The sequence below is a fragment of the Triturus cristatus genome, chromosome 7 (genome assembly GCF_964204655.1).
Source record: "Triturus cristatus chromosome 7, aTriCri1.1, whole genome shotgun sequence".
Classification (NCBI taxonomy): Eukaryota; Metazoa; Chordata; class Amphibia; order Caudata; family Salamandridae; genus Triturus; species Triturus cristatus.
In genome coordinates, this window is record NC_140590.1 from 532,920,972 (window position 1) to 532,936,240 (window position 15,269).

The following is a 15,269-nucleotide window of genomic DNA, read 5'->3' on the forward strand; positions in this document are numbered from 1 at the left end:
TTTTAAAGTTCACCCTCACCTGCACGTCACGCTTGTTGTCACTGAATATGTGAGCACTTGATTTCATCTTATGTATAATAAATAAGTGTCATAATTTGACCTTCTTGTCCCTTCTCTATATTAATTAATTTCTCTATATTAATTATCTCTCTCCCCTTTGAGTCTTTGTACCTATAAAAAATCACCTGCCCTCTCTAGGGCTTTTCGCTATCCTGGACCTACATAGGCCATTAAGAACCATTGTAGCCACAATTCAAAAGTGCATATTATACCAGGGTGCTAAGGTGAAAATACAGTAATAAGTTATTCATACTTGTATACATGTAAATTACAATTATAAAAGAGTGCAAAAAAGAAGATACAATAATTTGAACTAGAATGCATTGACAGTTGTGTTTCAAACCGAGCATAATCACAACAAAAGAGTCAGATAAATATCATATGGGAGTAGTCAACAATGTTTCGGCATGGGCTTCTAATAATATGGCCCTCTTCAGGACTCTGGCTTCTTAAAGCCCAAGATGAAAAAAAGAGGCCAAAAAGAAAACTACCAGAAGGTACAAAATCACGGTTACAAAAGTAACTGGCCCTAATGGACAAAAATAACTTGCGTGGTGATGGGAATGTGGTGCCCCAATACCTTCATGAAAACAAGACAACAGGTCAATTAACAAGGGACAAATGAGTTGATGTGAGCACACATGGTGAGGATGAGGCTACTTACACATTTGAGTGAGAAATAGCCTAGAGGAAATATGAAGAGGTTGCGAACTAAAAGAACACCCACAGATTAACGACAAAATTAATTCATTCCTTTTGATCACTTCCAAGAAGGAAGAGAAGGCTGTGTCACAATGGTGGGGTGCATAGGGGATTACAACTGGGAAGAGCCCAAGGAGCTTGATGAAGCAGAAGAACACCGCTCAACAGAGGGGAAAAAGGGGAAATAACCCACTTTTTACTGAGAGCACTTCTGGTTAGGAGAGTCCAAAAGGTCATTTTAAACACATTCTCAAGTAAGGCAACATATGGACTGCGCATCAGTAGCGGTTGTATCCTATGGGCTTAAAGGAGGCACCCCACTCTGTAGCGGTGCAATGTCTCAGGAGGCTCAGCATACAGGTAGCGGGTCCTGGCGTAAGTTGGGTTCCTTACTAGGAGCATGTACCTTAGGTGCAGATAGTATCCCTGTGAAAGATGCCAGGGTCAGTGTGTGGCCAATGCAAACCCATAGGTCGTACATTCGGATTGCATAGAGCACTGGAGTTTTACAGCAGCCAAAGGGAGGGCAGAACTACAGATCGAAAGCTAAACATAAACTCACAAGTACCTCTGCTCTTTACGCCTTTGATGTTTTATCTTCTAGCAGACTGGTGTTAGTGGACCAGGACACCCCTCCCTACAGCACGTGGAACTTAAAAGCTCCTTTCCCTTACAACTGCGGCATGCAGGTTCCTGTTTCCTGAAGATGTGGCCCCAGCATATTTAGACAAAAACTGTTAAGGGATTCAGTTTGGTAAATGCTATGTTTGGATCCCAAATTCACTGCCCATAACTCTTAAATTCTACCATTTAGGATTACAATTCACACTCCTATAACCTCCAATTTCCCATCTTTAGCCCATGTTGACGGTGCTTCTGTTTCTTTGCACCATTTTGTTGCTCACACCATCAGAGCGCATGCGCAACATGTTGTTTCAGTCAACTTCTGCCGAGTAAATCGAGCAAATGCGGGCCTAGAACACAGGTGTGCAGAGCTTTAAAAAGCCCTCTTGAATGTAACAAAGGAGCAACCCCAAACGTGCTTCCACGTAGGAGTAGCTGAAAGACATAACATTTGTGCTGATTTCTTCCTGTTGTATAAACTTTGTTTCTAAATGTCTTTATGCACCCTAATAGACTCAGTTGTACCCACTGAATAGTGGAACACACGCCTCCTGCTATCATAATTGATGTAGCACAGTTATTTATAGAGTGCCCTCTGCCACTGAAGACACACCACTGTTAAGGATCCAACCCAATCAATAAAAGTAGCCAAAACATATTTACTGAGTGCACACTGCTCAAGTTTCCCACTTTTAGAAAGAACTCTTGAGGGCTCTAGATGACTTGACTGACCACACTGAGTTGGCCCTCAGAGGAACTTTGAGAAAAGCTTTCTGTTATTTCCTCAGAGAAGCCACCACAAATTGGTCTTGATGTTAGTGCAGCAAGATCACTTTTCTGTAGACCATGGCAAATAGCTGGTTTAACCAGTAGGACTGAGCAGCAGTAGGAGCTGCACACATTATTTTTTTCCCTCGTGCCATGTTGGCAAATCTCGGTCTGCTGGCAAGCCTGAAATAAAGATTGTCCACGACCCTTGCCTCAGTCAGTTGTTCAATCAATCAATCAATCATTGTACTTATAAAGCGTGCTACTTACCCGCGAGGGTCTCAAGGCGCTGGGGGTGTGGGTGCAGCTACTGCTCGAAGAGCCATGTCTTGAGGAGTCTTCTGAAGGTGAGCAGGTCTTGGGTCTGTCATAGGTGGGTAGGGAGGGTGTTCCAAGTTTTGGCGGCGAGGAAGGAGAAAGATCTGCCGCCGCCGGTCGTTTGTTGGATGCGGGGGACAGTGGCGAGGGCGAGGCTGGCGGAGCGTAGCTGGCGGGGGGGGTGTAGAAGCTGAGTCTGCTGTTGAGGTAGGTTGGTCCGGTGTTGTGCTTTGTGAGCGTGGGTGAGCATCTTGAAGGTGATTCTCTTGTCGACGGGGAGCCAGTGTAGGTCTCTCAGGTGGGGGTGATGTGACTGCTGCGAGGGACGTTGAGGATTAGTCGGGCAGGGGCGTTTTGGATGCGTTGCAGTCGTCGCAGGTGTTTGGCCGGGATTCCTGCGTAGAGTGCGTTGCCGTAATCCAACCTGCTGCTGACGAGGGACTGTGTCACCGTTCTTCTCATTTCGGTGGGGATCCACTTGTAGATCCTGCGGAGCATGCAGAGGGTGTTGTAGCAGGAGGAGGAGACGGCGTTGACCTGTTTTGACATGGAGAGGGAGGAGTCGATCATGATTCCTAGGTTGTGTGCGTGGTCGGTGGGTGTCGGTGCTGTTCCCAGCGTGGTCAGCCACCAGGAGTCGTCCCAGGCTGCATCTGAGGATGAGGACCTCCGTCTTGTCCGAGTTCAGCTTCAGTTGGCTGCCTCTCATCCATTCGGCGACGGCCCTCATTACCTCGTGGAGGTTGGTTTTGGCGGTGTGCGGGTCCTTGGTGACGGAGAGGATGAGCTGGGTATCGTCGGCGTAGGAGATGATGTTGAGGTCGTGCTGGCGGGTGACGTGAGCGAGGGGGGCCATGTAGACGTTGAACAGCGTCGGGCTGAGGGATGAGCCCTGGGGTATGCCGCAGATGATGTCAGTGGCTTCGGAGTGGAAGGGGGGGAGGCGGACGCTCTGGGTTCTGCCGGAGAGGAAGGATGTGGTCCAGTCCAGGGCCTTCTCTTGGATTCCGGCTTCTTGGAGGCGTGTCTTTAGTGTGCGGTGGCAGACCGTGTCAAAGGCGGCTGACAGGTCCAGGAGGATGAGGGCTGATGTTTTGCCGTTGTCTAGTTGGATCCTGATGTCGTCTGTGGCGGAGATGAGGGCTGTCTCGGTGCTGTGGTTTTGTCGGAATCCGGACTGGGATGGGTCTAGGATGTCGTTGTCCTCGAGGTAGTGGGTCAGTTGCATGTTGACGATTTTCTTGATGACCTTTGCCGGGAACGGGAGCAGGGAGATGGGCCGGAAAATCTTGAGGTCTGCCTTGGGCTTCTTGAGAAGGGCGTTAATTTCAGCGTGCTTCCAGCTTTCCGGGAACGTAGCTGTCTCGAAGGAGATGTTGATTACTTTCCGTAGTTGGGGTGCAATGGCTGCGTCTGCTTTGTTGAATATGTGGTGTGGGCAGGGGTCTGACAGTGATCCTGAGTGGATGGAGTTCATGGTCTTGCGTGTTTCGTCATTGTTGACTTTGGTCCAGGAGGTCAGGCGGTTGATGCGGGTGATGTTCGTAGGGGGGGGTGGAGTCTGATGTTGTCGGGGTGGTCGTGGTGGTGTTGAAGCTGTCGTGGATGTCAGCGATCTTGCGGTGGAAGAAGGTGGCCAGCGAGGCGCACAGTTCTTGTGAGGGCGGGATGTCGTTGTTGTTGGCGTTGGGGAGTTCCTTCACGATACTGAAGAGCTCTTGCTTTCGTGTGCGTTGTTGTCTAGGCGGGTTTTGAAGGACGATCTCTTGGCTGATCTGATGAGATGGTGGTGTCTGCGGGTGGCGTCCTTGTGGGCTGCGTGGCTGTCTGGTGTTCGTTCGTGGAGCCATTTCTTCTCCAGTTTCCGGCATACTCGTTTGGACGTCTGGAGTTCTTCGGTGAACCAGGTGGGTTTTTTGCTGGTGCGGCTGTTGGAGGGTTTCTTGAGCAGGGCAAGGGTGTTGGCGCAGTCGTTGATCCACTGTCTGAGGTTGCGGGCGGCGGCGTCTGGCTTGGTGGGGTCGGTGGGTGGGTTCTGGGCGAGGGTGGTGGCCAGCTGGTCTTCAGTGACTTTGTTCCAGCAGTGGTGGGGCAGCTGTTGGGTGTGGTGGTGCGTGGTGGGCTTCTTGTAGGTAAAATGGATGCAGCGGTGATCCGTCCAGTGGAGTTCAGTGGTGCGGTCGAAGGAGACATGGGTGCTTGTGGAGAAGATGGGGTCAGTTCGGTGAATCCTTTATTGGTGTCTCGCTGTCCACAGGTATTCTTCATCTGTCCCTTTTTAGCATCAACCTTGGATAGTCAACAATGTCCCCACCTCAACAGTACGTGATTTGCCATCAACATTTGGCACTCTATTGTGCTATCTCAATCAATGCACAAGTGTTTTAGGATTACCCTAAACCTATTTCATGTTTACAGTTTTATGTGGTATGGACCAGATCCACCAGGGCAGAAAGCCTCTGTATAATGTAGAATGAGGTCTGATGTAGTATATAGTTAATGTTAACAGTAAGTAGCATAAAGTGGATTAAGCTATGAAAATCATTTAATTGCAAGGTATATATCGGAGGCATCAACAGATGCCTCATCGAATACCTCAATGACCTCCAACTCCTTGCACAGCATGGAAACTGCCCTCATCGTCGCCATGGATGACGTCTGCATGACTCTGGACAGAGGAGGCACGGCAGCCCTCATCCTCCTGATCCTCTGCACAGCATTTGACACAGTCTTCCACCCCGCTATCATCTTACTGCTACATGGCATCGGAATCCAAGGACACAGACTCTGATGGACCTGCTCCATCCTCACTGTAAGCACTGAGTCAGTCAACCTGCCACCATACACCTTGGACACCTGTGACCTCATCTGCGGAGTTCTGCAAGGATCCTCCCTGAGCCTGGCCCTCTTCAGCGCATACATGTCTCTACCCAGCATCATTCGCTCTCGCAACATCACTTCCTTTCCGACACCCAACTTATTCTCTCCCTCACGGACAAGATGTCCAGTACCTGGATCAAGGTCAATGCCACTTTGAATGAAATCGCCCACTGGATAAAGACCAACTGTCTAAAGCTGAACACCAATAAGACTGAAATTGTAATTTTCAGGCAGAGCATTTCAGAGTGGGACTGCACCTGATAGACAACAGAGCTAGGACTGATACCCACCACCCATGCCAAGAATCTCAGGATCGTTGACCGCTAACTCGACATGACTGCCCATGTCAACATCATCACCACCGAATGTTTCCATACCCTGAAGATGCTGAAGAAGATTTTCAAATGGCTCCCAATTAGCACCCAGAAAACCGTGAAACACGCCCTGGCCACAAGCAAGCTTGACACGGCACACCCTCTTCAGCTGGATCAACAAAAACCTCACTAGAAGGCTGCAGACCATTCAGAACCCAGCAGCCAAATTCATTCTCAACCTCCCATGGAACTCACATCACTCCACTCCTGAAGGAGCTCCACTGACTCCCCATACACAAACAAACACAATTCATACTCCTCACCCACACTTGCATTGCACTACACAACACTGGCCCAGCAAACCTCAACAAACGCATCTGCTTTCACAAATCTTCCAGACACCTCTGCTCAGCTAGTCTCCTACTTGCACACCTCCCACGCATATGGAAAACCACATCCGGGGAAGAGTCTTCTCTTGCATCCCTCCTGACGCACGGAACGACCTGTAATACATATAAGAGCATCCTCCTCATTTCTTGGATTCCGCAATAAGCTGAAGACCTGGCTTTTCAAGTAGTCCCACAAGGCCCTAAGTTTGGCTAGACTCACACCTGCTCAAAGGCAGGATACCTTCCCGGGTGAGATTGCGCTCTACAAATCTGCATACCTGTAATAGAAATCGACAACATCATACAACTTTTTTATGCAAAGTATGCTCTTTTGTAAAAATGTAATGTGATATAGCAGCAAACTACTTTTCTAGCCAAGACGTAGATGTACAAAATACATTTGAAATGTTGCAGGAAAAAAAAACGTAATTTCACACACCCCTATTATACAATGACTTGCCCAGCAGTCCATTGGTAGGTCATTTGCTCCAGGGTTGGGAACCCCCATCACTTAAAGGATTACATCACTGACCATGGGACAAGAAATCCACTCTTGTGTGATGGCACCCCATCTCCTGGAGAAGACACCCCAGGCAGAGCCCCAAATCAATGCCTGGATGATGGCATTGTTAATATAAAATACTATGTTACATGCTTCCTATTTGGAGAGCCCTCTTCTGAGTGCCTCTGTTGTCAAGAGCTCTCTCTTCCGTTGCTTCACTGCTTGCGTCGTTTCCCTCCTTCTCCGGGCAAAATGTAGTGGTAGGAACCAAAATGGCCGCCGGGTAGGAGCTCCGTCCGGGAGCTCCCCAGGTAGGGAATTCCTTTGGACCTAATTCCCGGGAGTTTGACCATCTTTTGCGATTGCGAGGGTGAGAGGGAGCTAGGAGGGAAGATGACGGCAGGTGAAGCAGGACCTCCATATCTCAAAATGACCGGACCCTGCTGAGAGGAATCGGCAGGAGAGACGTACCCGGGTCCGACCAACCCCCGCAATAAGACTGGCGATGCTGATGAGGTCCATGACCGCAGGTGGAGAGAAGCGGAGCGGGCGGACACGCCATCGAGAACGCCTGGAGTTGTGGTGGAGATAAGGAAGACTCTGCTGCCTCGAGCGGTGAGCCTGTATTGTGAGGCCACAGACGAGTTGAGCGGTACTGGGGGGGAGTGAGTGGATCGCCGCACCCGTATGTGCCCCAAGTTGATGCATGCAGGCGCCGCGGACTGGTGAGCGGTGCCGGCGGTGAAGGCGACCTGCGATACCGATGCGCGAAACGGGTTAAGACGAGGCCGCCATTTCCCCTCGATGCCGCACACCGTGGGGAGAAGTGCAGACTGCCCAGGAAGGCATTGAAATGACTACCTGGGGGCGGCGGCAGGCTCAAAAACAGGCGAGACATGCAGGGCAATGTTTATATACCAACTCCCCCGAACTCTGAGTCAAACTGGAATCTGCGCTGCCTGACTTCAAAATGGCGCCTGCGGAGGACATAATGCCTTGTGATAACTCCGTGCCATCTCAACAGCCAGTCCCTCTACATTAGCGGCGGGAGGCGTCCCCTATTCCCCGGTGGGCGTTCCATCTGAGCTTTCAGCAGTCTATAGCCCTGTTGCACTACGGATAAACCTGGGCATAAAGCCTCACAGTTTCACATATCGGCAACCACTCATCGTTTGTGAATAATGCTGAAGCCCCTAATCCCATCACTCATAACCCCCTTCCCTACCTCTTACCTCCCCCACTCTCTTTCTATCTCCGCTAGTCCTTTCCTCTCTCCCCTGAATTTCTCTCCCCTTGTCTGCTTTTGTCCCTATGCCTGAGCCATGCTTCTGTAACTCATACATAAATATATACATCTAAATATGTAATATATAATTTTCCAAGTGTTTTCGCTGTTAAAACGTAACCCTGAGTGATTTTATTATTTGTATATTTAGAACTCTAATCGCTAGTATCTTACTCCCATTCCTATGTGATTTTAGAGTTTATCCGTTTGTATCTCTTCCTTGAGTGGCTTTACAACTTGTACATTTGCAATTTTTTCTGTTTGTATATCTTACGTAACTCATGTAATCCAAAGTCCTTATGTAACACAACTGGTTCTTTTGTAAAGCGCTCTGACACCTTTGGGTAATGTTCGCGCTATATAAAATCGTATTAAATAAAATTAAAATAAATAAAATAAAATGCAGTCTAAAAGGTAAGAAGGAGTTGCCCGGCCCCATGCTGAATATCTCTTAGTACCCCAGGGGTTCACCTTGCATGTGACTCGTAAGGTTAGCCATATATGGGCCGTTGTGGGTCCTCCTTCCAAGTGCCCCAGGGGCCCACCGCTCTCATAAGTCTAGTGAGTCCCCCCTCCCATCTGCCCCATGGTTCCCACTCACATAATGCCCCACTGGGTCCTCTGGAATGTACTCCCGGGGTCCACCTCATTATGTCCCAGGGGTCCCTCTGAGTCCGGTATGTACGTACCCCCAGGGTTTACGTCACAGGTGTCCCAAGGCCCTCCCGCGCATGACCCCCTAGAGTTCATTCTATTCTTTTGTTCTCCCTGCAGCCCCTCCCACTGTTAACGCGTCCTCGTGCGGTTAGATCACACCACGTGCCCTTGACCTTGGTGTTCCTTGTTAGCTTCCCTGTAAAGTCTCCACAACACAAAGATTAGTCCGGTACTTTCACACAATCTGTCTTTGAGCATCTGCCGCGAGGAGACAGAGTTCTGGGTCAGCGAGAGCTGGGCGGAGCCTGCCCCCGGGCCCCGCCTCTGCTCTCTCGTTGTCACGCCTCTTTCCCTCACAACAATGGAACGACAACGTGTTCGCAGGTTGCCATGAGATGTCAGTTATCTGCGTCTAGCGCCAAGGATAATTGCTAGTGTATCACTGCTCCAGGAAGTGCCGTTGCATGTGTACTCGAGGAAGGCCTCAGTCCTCGAGGAAAGGCTGCAGTACTACTTCTGTATGCTCGGGGAATGGCACAGTACTCCTCTGTGTTTGAGGAAATGCTGCCTGCTTTTAGAACATGTCGAGGTGATCCTGCCTGCTCGAAGAAGCGCCAGGTTCTCCTACCGGTTCGAGAAACTGCTGCACCACCCATACTAGCCCGAGTTCGACGTCACGCCATCCCTGCCCCAACAATAGTTCCAAGGGACCCAAGAGAGCATGTGTAAATAAATGCTACATTAGGACTCCCAGTGCCTGTGACTGCATTCCAACCCGTACATATAGCGATTGCAGTATTCCTGTCCACTAATGTAATCGCCACGGTGTCCTGCCTATACAAGTAATGCTGTAGTACCCGAGCGTCATCAGGAAATGCAGCTATACTTCTGCCTCCTCGGGTAAATGGTACAGCACAATTGCCTGTTCAACTAGCATACACCCGTCATTACCTGCTGAGTAAACTCTCGCATAATACCTGCCTGCAGGAGTAAATCACAGTATAATTTAGTTCTTGGGCTAGTACTGCAGTTTCCTGACTGCATGTGTCTGGTGCAGGGGCGGACTGGCCGTAGCGGGCACCGGGCAATCCCCCGGTGCGCCGCACGGGTGGGGGCCGGTTTTGGCTCCTGGGGGCCGGTTTTGTAACAGGGACGATTTTGCAGCATAGCTGCAAAATCGGCCCTGTAACACAATCGGCCAAAAACCAGCCCTGGCAAAGAGCTCGGCGGCACCCCCCTCATGGGGGGGGGATGGGGAAAGCGGGGGGGGAGGGCAGCTGATTACTTTGCCAGGGCCGGTTGTAGTTCCCAGTCCGGCCCTGGTCTGGTGATACCAACTCCGCCTTTGCTGGCCGCCTCCTCACGCCCACCCGACACCACAAAGCAGACGGGTCTGTCTGCCCATATAAAGGATCTTTTGGTCCATGTAGTCTATCCCCACCACACGACAGACAGAACATAGTAAGCATTGGCATAGCCAATAGGTCTCGCCTTTGGGACCTTATAAGTGTTTAGCCATGCAACAGTTGCATAACTAAACACTTATAAGGTCCCAAAAGCGAGACCTATTGGCTATGCCAATGCTTGTTTTAACTGCTGCAATCTATTGAAGCCTCATGGAGAACATCAAAGCGGCCCTGCTGCCTGAAAGTGATCGCGATTGTGATCAAACATCAAAGCGGCTGCGCGGCCCCGAAATTGAAAGTAATCGCGGTAAAGCGCGACGCGCGCACCCGCGCACATGCACTGTAGCTCTAGGCTGGCCTGGTAGCTCTTTTTGGAGCCCTCACAAAATGTCTCTCCAGACCAGCGAATGCGCTGGGTCGGGCGAGACCTAAAAAGTGGGGAGCACTCTGCACTGGTAACAAGCTGCAAAAAGAACTGGAAAGGAGAAGCCACACTCCCTTCCAACAAAACAAGCATGGGCAAAGCCAGTGGGTCTGGCCTTGGCAAGCTAGTGCATTGGCTAGGTTTTTTTTGTTTTTTTTTTTAACATTTGTTAATGCAAATATCTGCTTTGCAAAGTAAGCGTGCTTTTGCTTAAACGTGGTGACCACATGCTTGCATTGTAATTTTAAATGTAAATACATTAACTATTGTATATAATTTTAATAGATCAAGACGTGTGCTTCCTACCAGGCAGGCGTTCTTAGATCAGGTGTAGAAATTATTTGTAGTTTCAATGCAAGTCAAAGGAAAAGGTTTATTGGCACCAGCATTATTGGTCTTGAATTCCTGTAACTTGAGACGGTTTAACTACCAGGATTACTACCAAATAAAGTCAGTCAGATGTTTTATTGTTGATAACTTAAATATTTTCAACGTAAAATCTATAGCTTTCTTAAGCAGTTATGTCCTGATATGTTACAGAACTAAAATCACTGTAAGAACCAGCATTAGCAAAACCAAAAGATTTGGTCTTAGGAAGCAAGTGCAATGTTTTTTTTCTTCAATGCAAGCTTATGCCACAGTAATAAAAAAAGAAAATATGCAACTTATTGAAATGGCCACCATATGTTTGTAATATAAATTGTAAATGTAAAAAAAAAGTCACTGATGTGGCTGTTTTACTAGTTGTTTTTCACTAAAAAGCTTTTCTGGTGCACCATTCATGTTATTATTTTTTGAGACAATATTAAATCATGATTTAGCCATCATAATCATCAACAATCTTGCAATGCTACTTAAATAATTTATAACAGAAAATATAAATGAAAAGATGGCAAATAAACCATAGTCTATCTGGGCACTCAAAATGCAGGCAAAATAAATAACTTTTGTTTAAAATTCATATAAAAAAATAAACAATATCAAAAAGTACACTTTACACCAGCTTTGTCACTGAAAAGATAAGTACTATTTGAACAATGTGCATAGGCTTTGTGCAGTCACTGAAAGAGACGGAAGACAGTTTGTAAAGTGGGTGGGCCCACTTTTCCATGTTGTATGCTACGGTGAGCGGATGCAAAACGTGAATGACAACTAAGAGACCAATGAGTGAAGCTCACTGACCAAAAAGCCAATTATATATGTATAATATTTATTATTTGGGGCAAAATAATAGGCTGGTGCGATATATAAAACTGTCTCAATGCCCAGACCTAAAAATAGTAATGAAAATACATACTCGCTAGACCAAGTATAAAATCTTTTGCACAGCACTGAAAGAATCTCTGATGACCAGATGACTTAATCGTGAGGTAGAACTAATTGTACATGTAGTTTACGTGATAATGCAAGATGCTCCTCGTTAACATTCATGATGTTCTGACATTACAGTTGCGGTTATTCTGAGTGACACCAAATAAAGCCCCAGTGGGCTAGTTACTTTCACACATCATTGAACCTTTATAATGCTTTATTACAAAAAAGGTCATACCAGATCTATTGGTTTAATACAAAAACAACAACTGATGGACCGAAGCAGAACAATGTCATACATGCACCCCAGTACAGAGATCTGGGCCTAAATCCATCGTTTTTTTTGCTCACCGTGCCATCCCAGTTTCGACCCAGCCATATGCAAATCAGTCTTGACCCTGTGCCCAATGGGACAGTCCAGCCCGAACTGCCAGGCCAGGTACTCCCAGGACTGGAAAAAAGCATTTGTTTAATAGGAATTCTCAGAAAGTGCACTGTGCAACCTCTTATCACAAGTAAATTGTATTTGAGGTTTGGCTTCTACTAAATCTCTAAAGAATAATCCAACTAAATATAGCTCTGAATTCTCTTAATCAAACCCTAGTGGGCAGAAATACATGTCTAATCCAATTAAATATACCCGTGGGTTCTTGCAATAATAAATAATAAAAATAAATGTCCTCTGAGGTTATCTGTCAGGTTTACAGAACTTAGGGCCCGATTGCAATGCGGGCTGGAACAGCTCAGACCATCGGTCGGAGCCAATCCAGCCTGCATCGTAATAGGCTGGTTGGATTCCTTTCCGACCGACCCATTTTGATGGGTTCGGTCGCATCCCACTTCCTGGACTGAAACCGACGACAGAAAGTCGTTCGGTTCCAGTTACAGACCGATGTCGGACGGACTCCCGACCGACATCGGAATCGGGGCCTTAGTTGTATATATTTGAAATAGGTTCTGTTCATGATTGTTCTGACAAAAGTTACCAAGTCTTATATTGTGACCGATTCAAATTCTTCTTTTGATCTTTGAGAGTATGTCTTCTTAGGTGTTTTGCTTTATCGTTACGTCTTGGAATACATCAGTTGCATCATACGTTAGTGCAGGAACACATCTAGACTTTGGTCTAAAATCTGTCCCACTGCTCATGCTGATTTTTAAACCCATCCCATTCAAAGTTCTGGCCACAGTATTTGTGTCCCTTTCAAGGCTCCGACTTCACATCGTGTCAATATCTCGATCAAATTCATATACATCACATAGACATTCAGCAACATCAGCCATCCATAAGGTTGTGTTTCCAGTGGAAGTAGAGTCCTTTATGCCACAGTTCTTGTTTTTCGATATTGCATGTGCCTTTATCAGTTTCAATTTGTTGACATAGTTAAACAAATCTACTCTTGTTTTTGTATAGTTAAAGTCTGCAGTTTAAGAAAAAGACGGACTCAAATTCAATACTTCAATTTCCTCCTATGAGAACTACCCTCCAGTCACATTTATTACAAAATTCTCATGTGTTTTGCTTGGGGCTTGCCCCTGGCCTTGCTTCTGGTGAGCATGCCTCCTCTTTTTAATCCTCCTCCTCTCCCTCTTTCTTTATTGTGTCGTCCCTGTGTTCTGTTTCTGTATGTGTCGGTGCTGCCTGTTTGTCTTGCTACAGCTCCCTGTACTCGTTTATAATACTCCACCTGCAGTGGCAGCTGCTACCGGGAAGCAGCAGTGGGATGGGTAGGGGGAAATTGGGGACGTGGGAGTTGAAAACAAAAATCACTTTCTGTCTCAACTACGTCCTCTGAATGGTTTCTTGGGGGGAAACAGGAAGCACCAGGGCTCCCAGGCTCCCCACAGCCAATCACAACGCTGCAATGTAGTGTTGTGATTGGTCTGAGCACCGTGTTTCAGCACTCAGAGAGGAACTGGAGGGGTGGACATGCAAAGTACGCATGACTGTTTGGCCGGCCCTAGACAGCTGGCCAAACATTCATGCTCACATAGGGAGTGCAAACCACTCCTCCCCCTGCTCTGAGAGCAGCCCACCTGCAAAGACGCAGCAACACGAGAAAATAAATTGATAATAACCTTGAGATATCATTTTCCTTTTTTTACTCTGCAAAAAGCAGTGTGGCGACGCTCCTCCACCTTAGCTCAGGAGCCTCCACTGTCCACCTGTACTAGGATTAGCTGTGGGATTTCTCATGTATTCTACCATCTTTGCCAAATCTGACTCTATATCCGAACTCATAACTGAACTTTCCTCTGATACGTTATCCTCTTGTTCCTTTCGGTCTCGATTGGATTTCGCTGTTGTTGCTGCATAGTCATACTTTTTATAAGAAGGGACAACTCGTCCATTCACACAGTCCATTTGTCCCTCATGAATTTCCAGGGTTTTCGCTTCTTTATTCTCTCCTCATTTCTGCACTCTTCCTTCCTTCCATCTTCTCTTTGAAAGTATCTGTCTCCTGTGTCTCTCCTTAGGACTCCAAATCCTTCACCAGATTCTCCGTTAGTTTATACTGTGTTCTCATATTCTTCCCATGCATGCCTCATTAGAATCATACCCTTAGAGCAGTCCGTGTTTTTACGTATCCATTCTTGTAACAATTAATCACTGAGACTGCCATGCATTGGTACCCTATAGATCCGGAGGCCTCAAATTCTATATGAGGCCAGTGAGACCGGGAATGCTGTCTCTAGGCTAGACCTAAAAAACAATGGACTAATAGTTACAAAAGGTGTCCTAATACATTTCAGCTGATTTGGGGTCGGTAGCAAGACTCTGGCATGTATACTCAACATTTCATGTGAGAATTGGGAGGGTTGAGTGGGTATAATGCTGAATTAATTCATAAAGAAACATCTCAAAGCAGGATTGTATTTGATGGTGATTGGGTTACCATGTGACGTGCAACTCGATTTGGGAAGGCATGCAGTTTTGCACAAGTAATTGTTTCGGCGTGTTAATGGAGTTGACATCTGCACTCATGATTACTGCTATCTGGGCTATGCTACCTATTCCTACACTGTGGCGTCGCTGCACGTATCTGGGGTGTGGCCTGATATGCTTTGGTTCTAGATTATATCATCATGATTACTGTTGGATTATTATGGTATTGCTTTTTTTTCCTTTTTTTTCTGATCTATCTCTATTGAAATGTTGGTGTCTCCGCCCTCATCTGGGATATTGTCTTAACCTGTATTGTGCTTGTTTTTGTAATTAATTTTTGTTGCTCGCTTGTCATGTTATTGTCTGTTGACCTGTCTGCCTTAATATTGAAAAAGTCTTTGGGTGACTGGGACTATTCCCTGTCAACTCACAATGCGATCACTGTAATTCGCTCTTTGTTGGTGTCCCACGTTATAGGTTCACGGATTAGAGGGCCATTTGGTGGATCGGTTGGGCAAGACTTTCATAACATAGCAGTGCTTGTTTGCATGCGCTGGCAACTAGATTGTTTGGTGGGATATGGGTATTTCGCTCAGGGCACCAAAAACTGTACGGCAGGCCCTGAGGTCAGTTATCCCTATTTTTGATGTGGGGGTAGGTAAATGGTCACTATTGCAATATGTGGTCCGATTTGATTCCAAGAAGTACTGATTAGAAAGCAAAGCAATGGGTCATTTCTTCG

The 15,269-nt window shown here is 47.0% G+C and overlaps 1 protein-coding gene across 5 annotated transcripts in view; it reads left to right on the forward strand.

Annotated features, from left to right (window-relative positions):
- Window positions 1-15,269, forward strand: part of RHBDF2 (rhomboid 5 homolog 2) — a 381,680-nt gene that overhangs the window by 293,864 nt on the left and 72,547 nt on the right. The gene's annotated exons all lie outside the window — the stretch shown is intronic.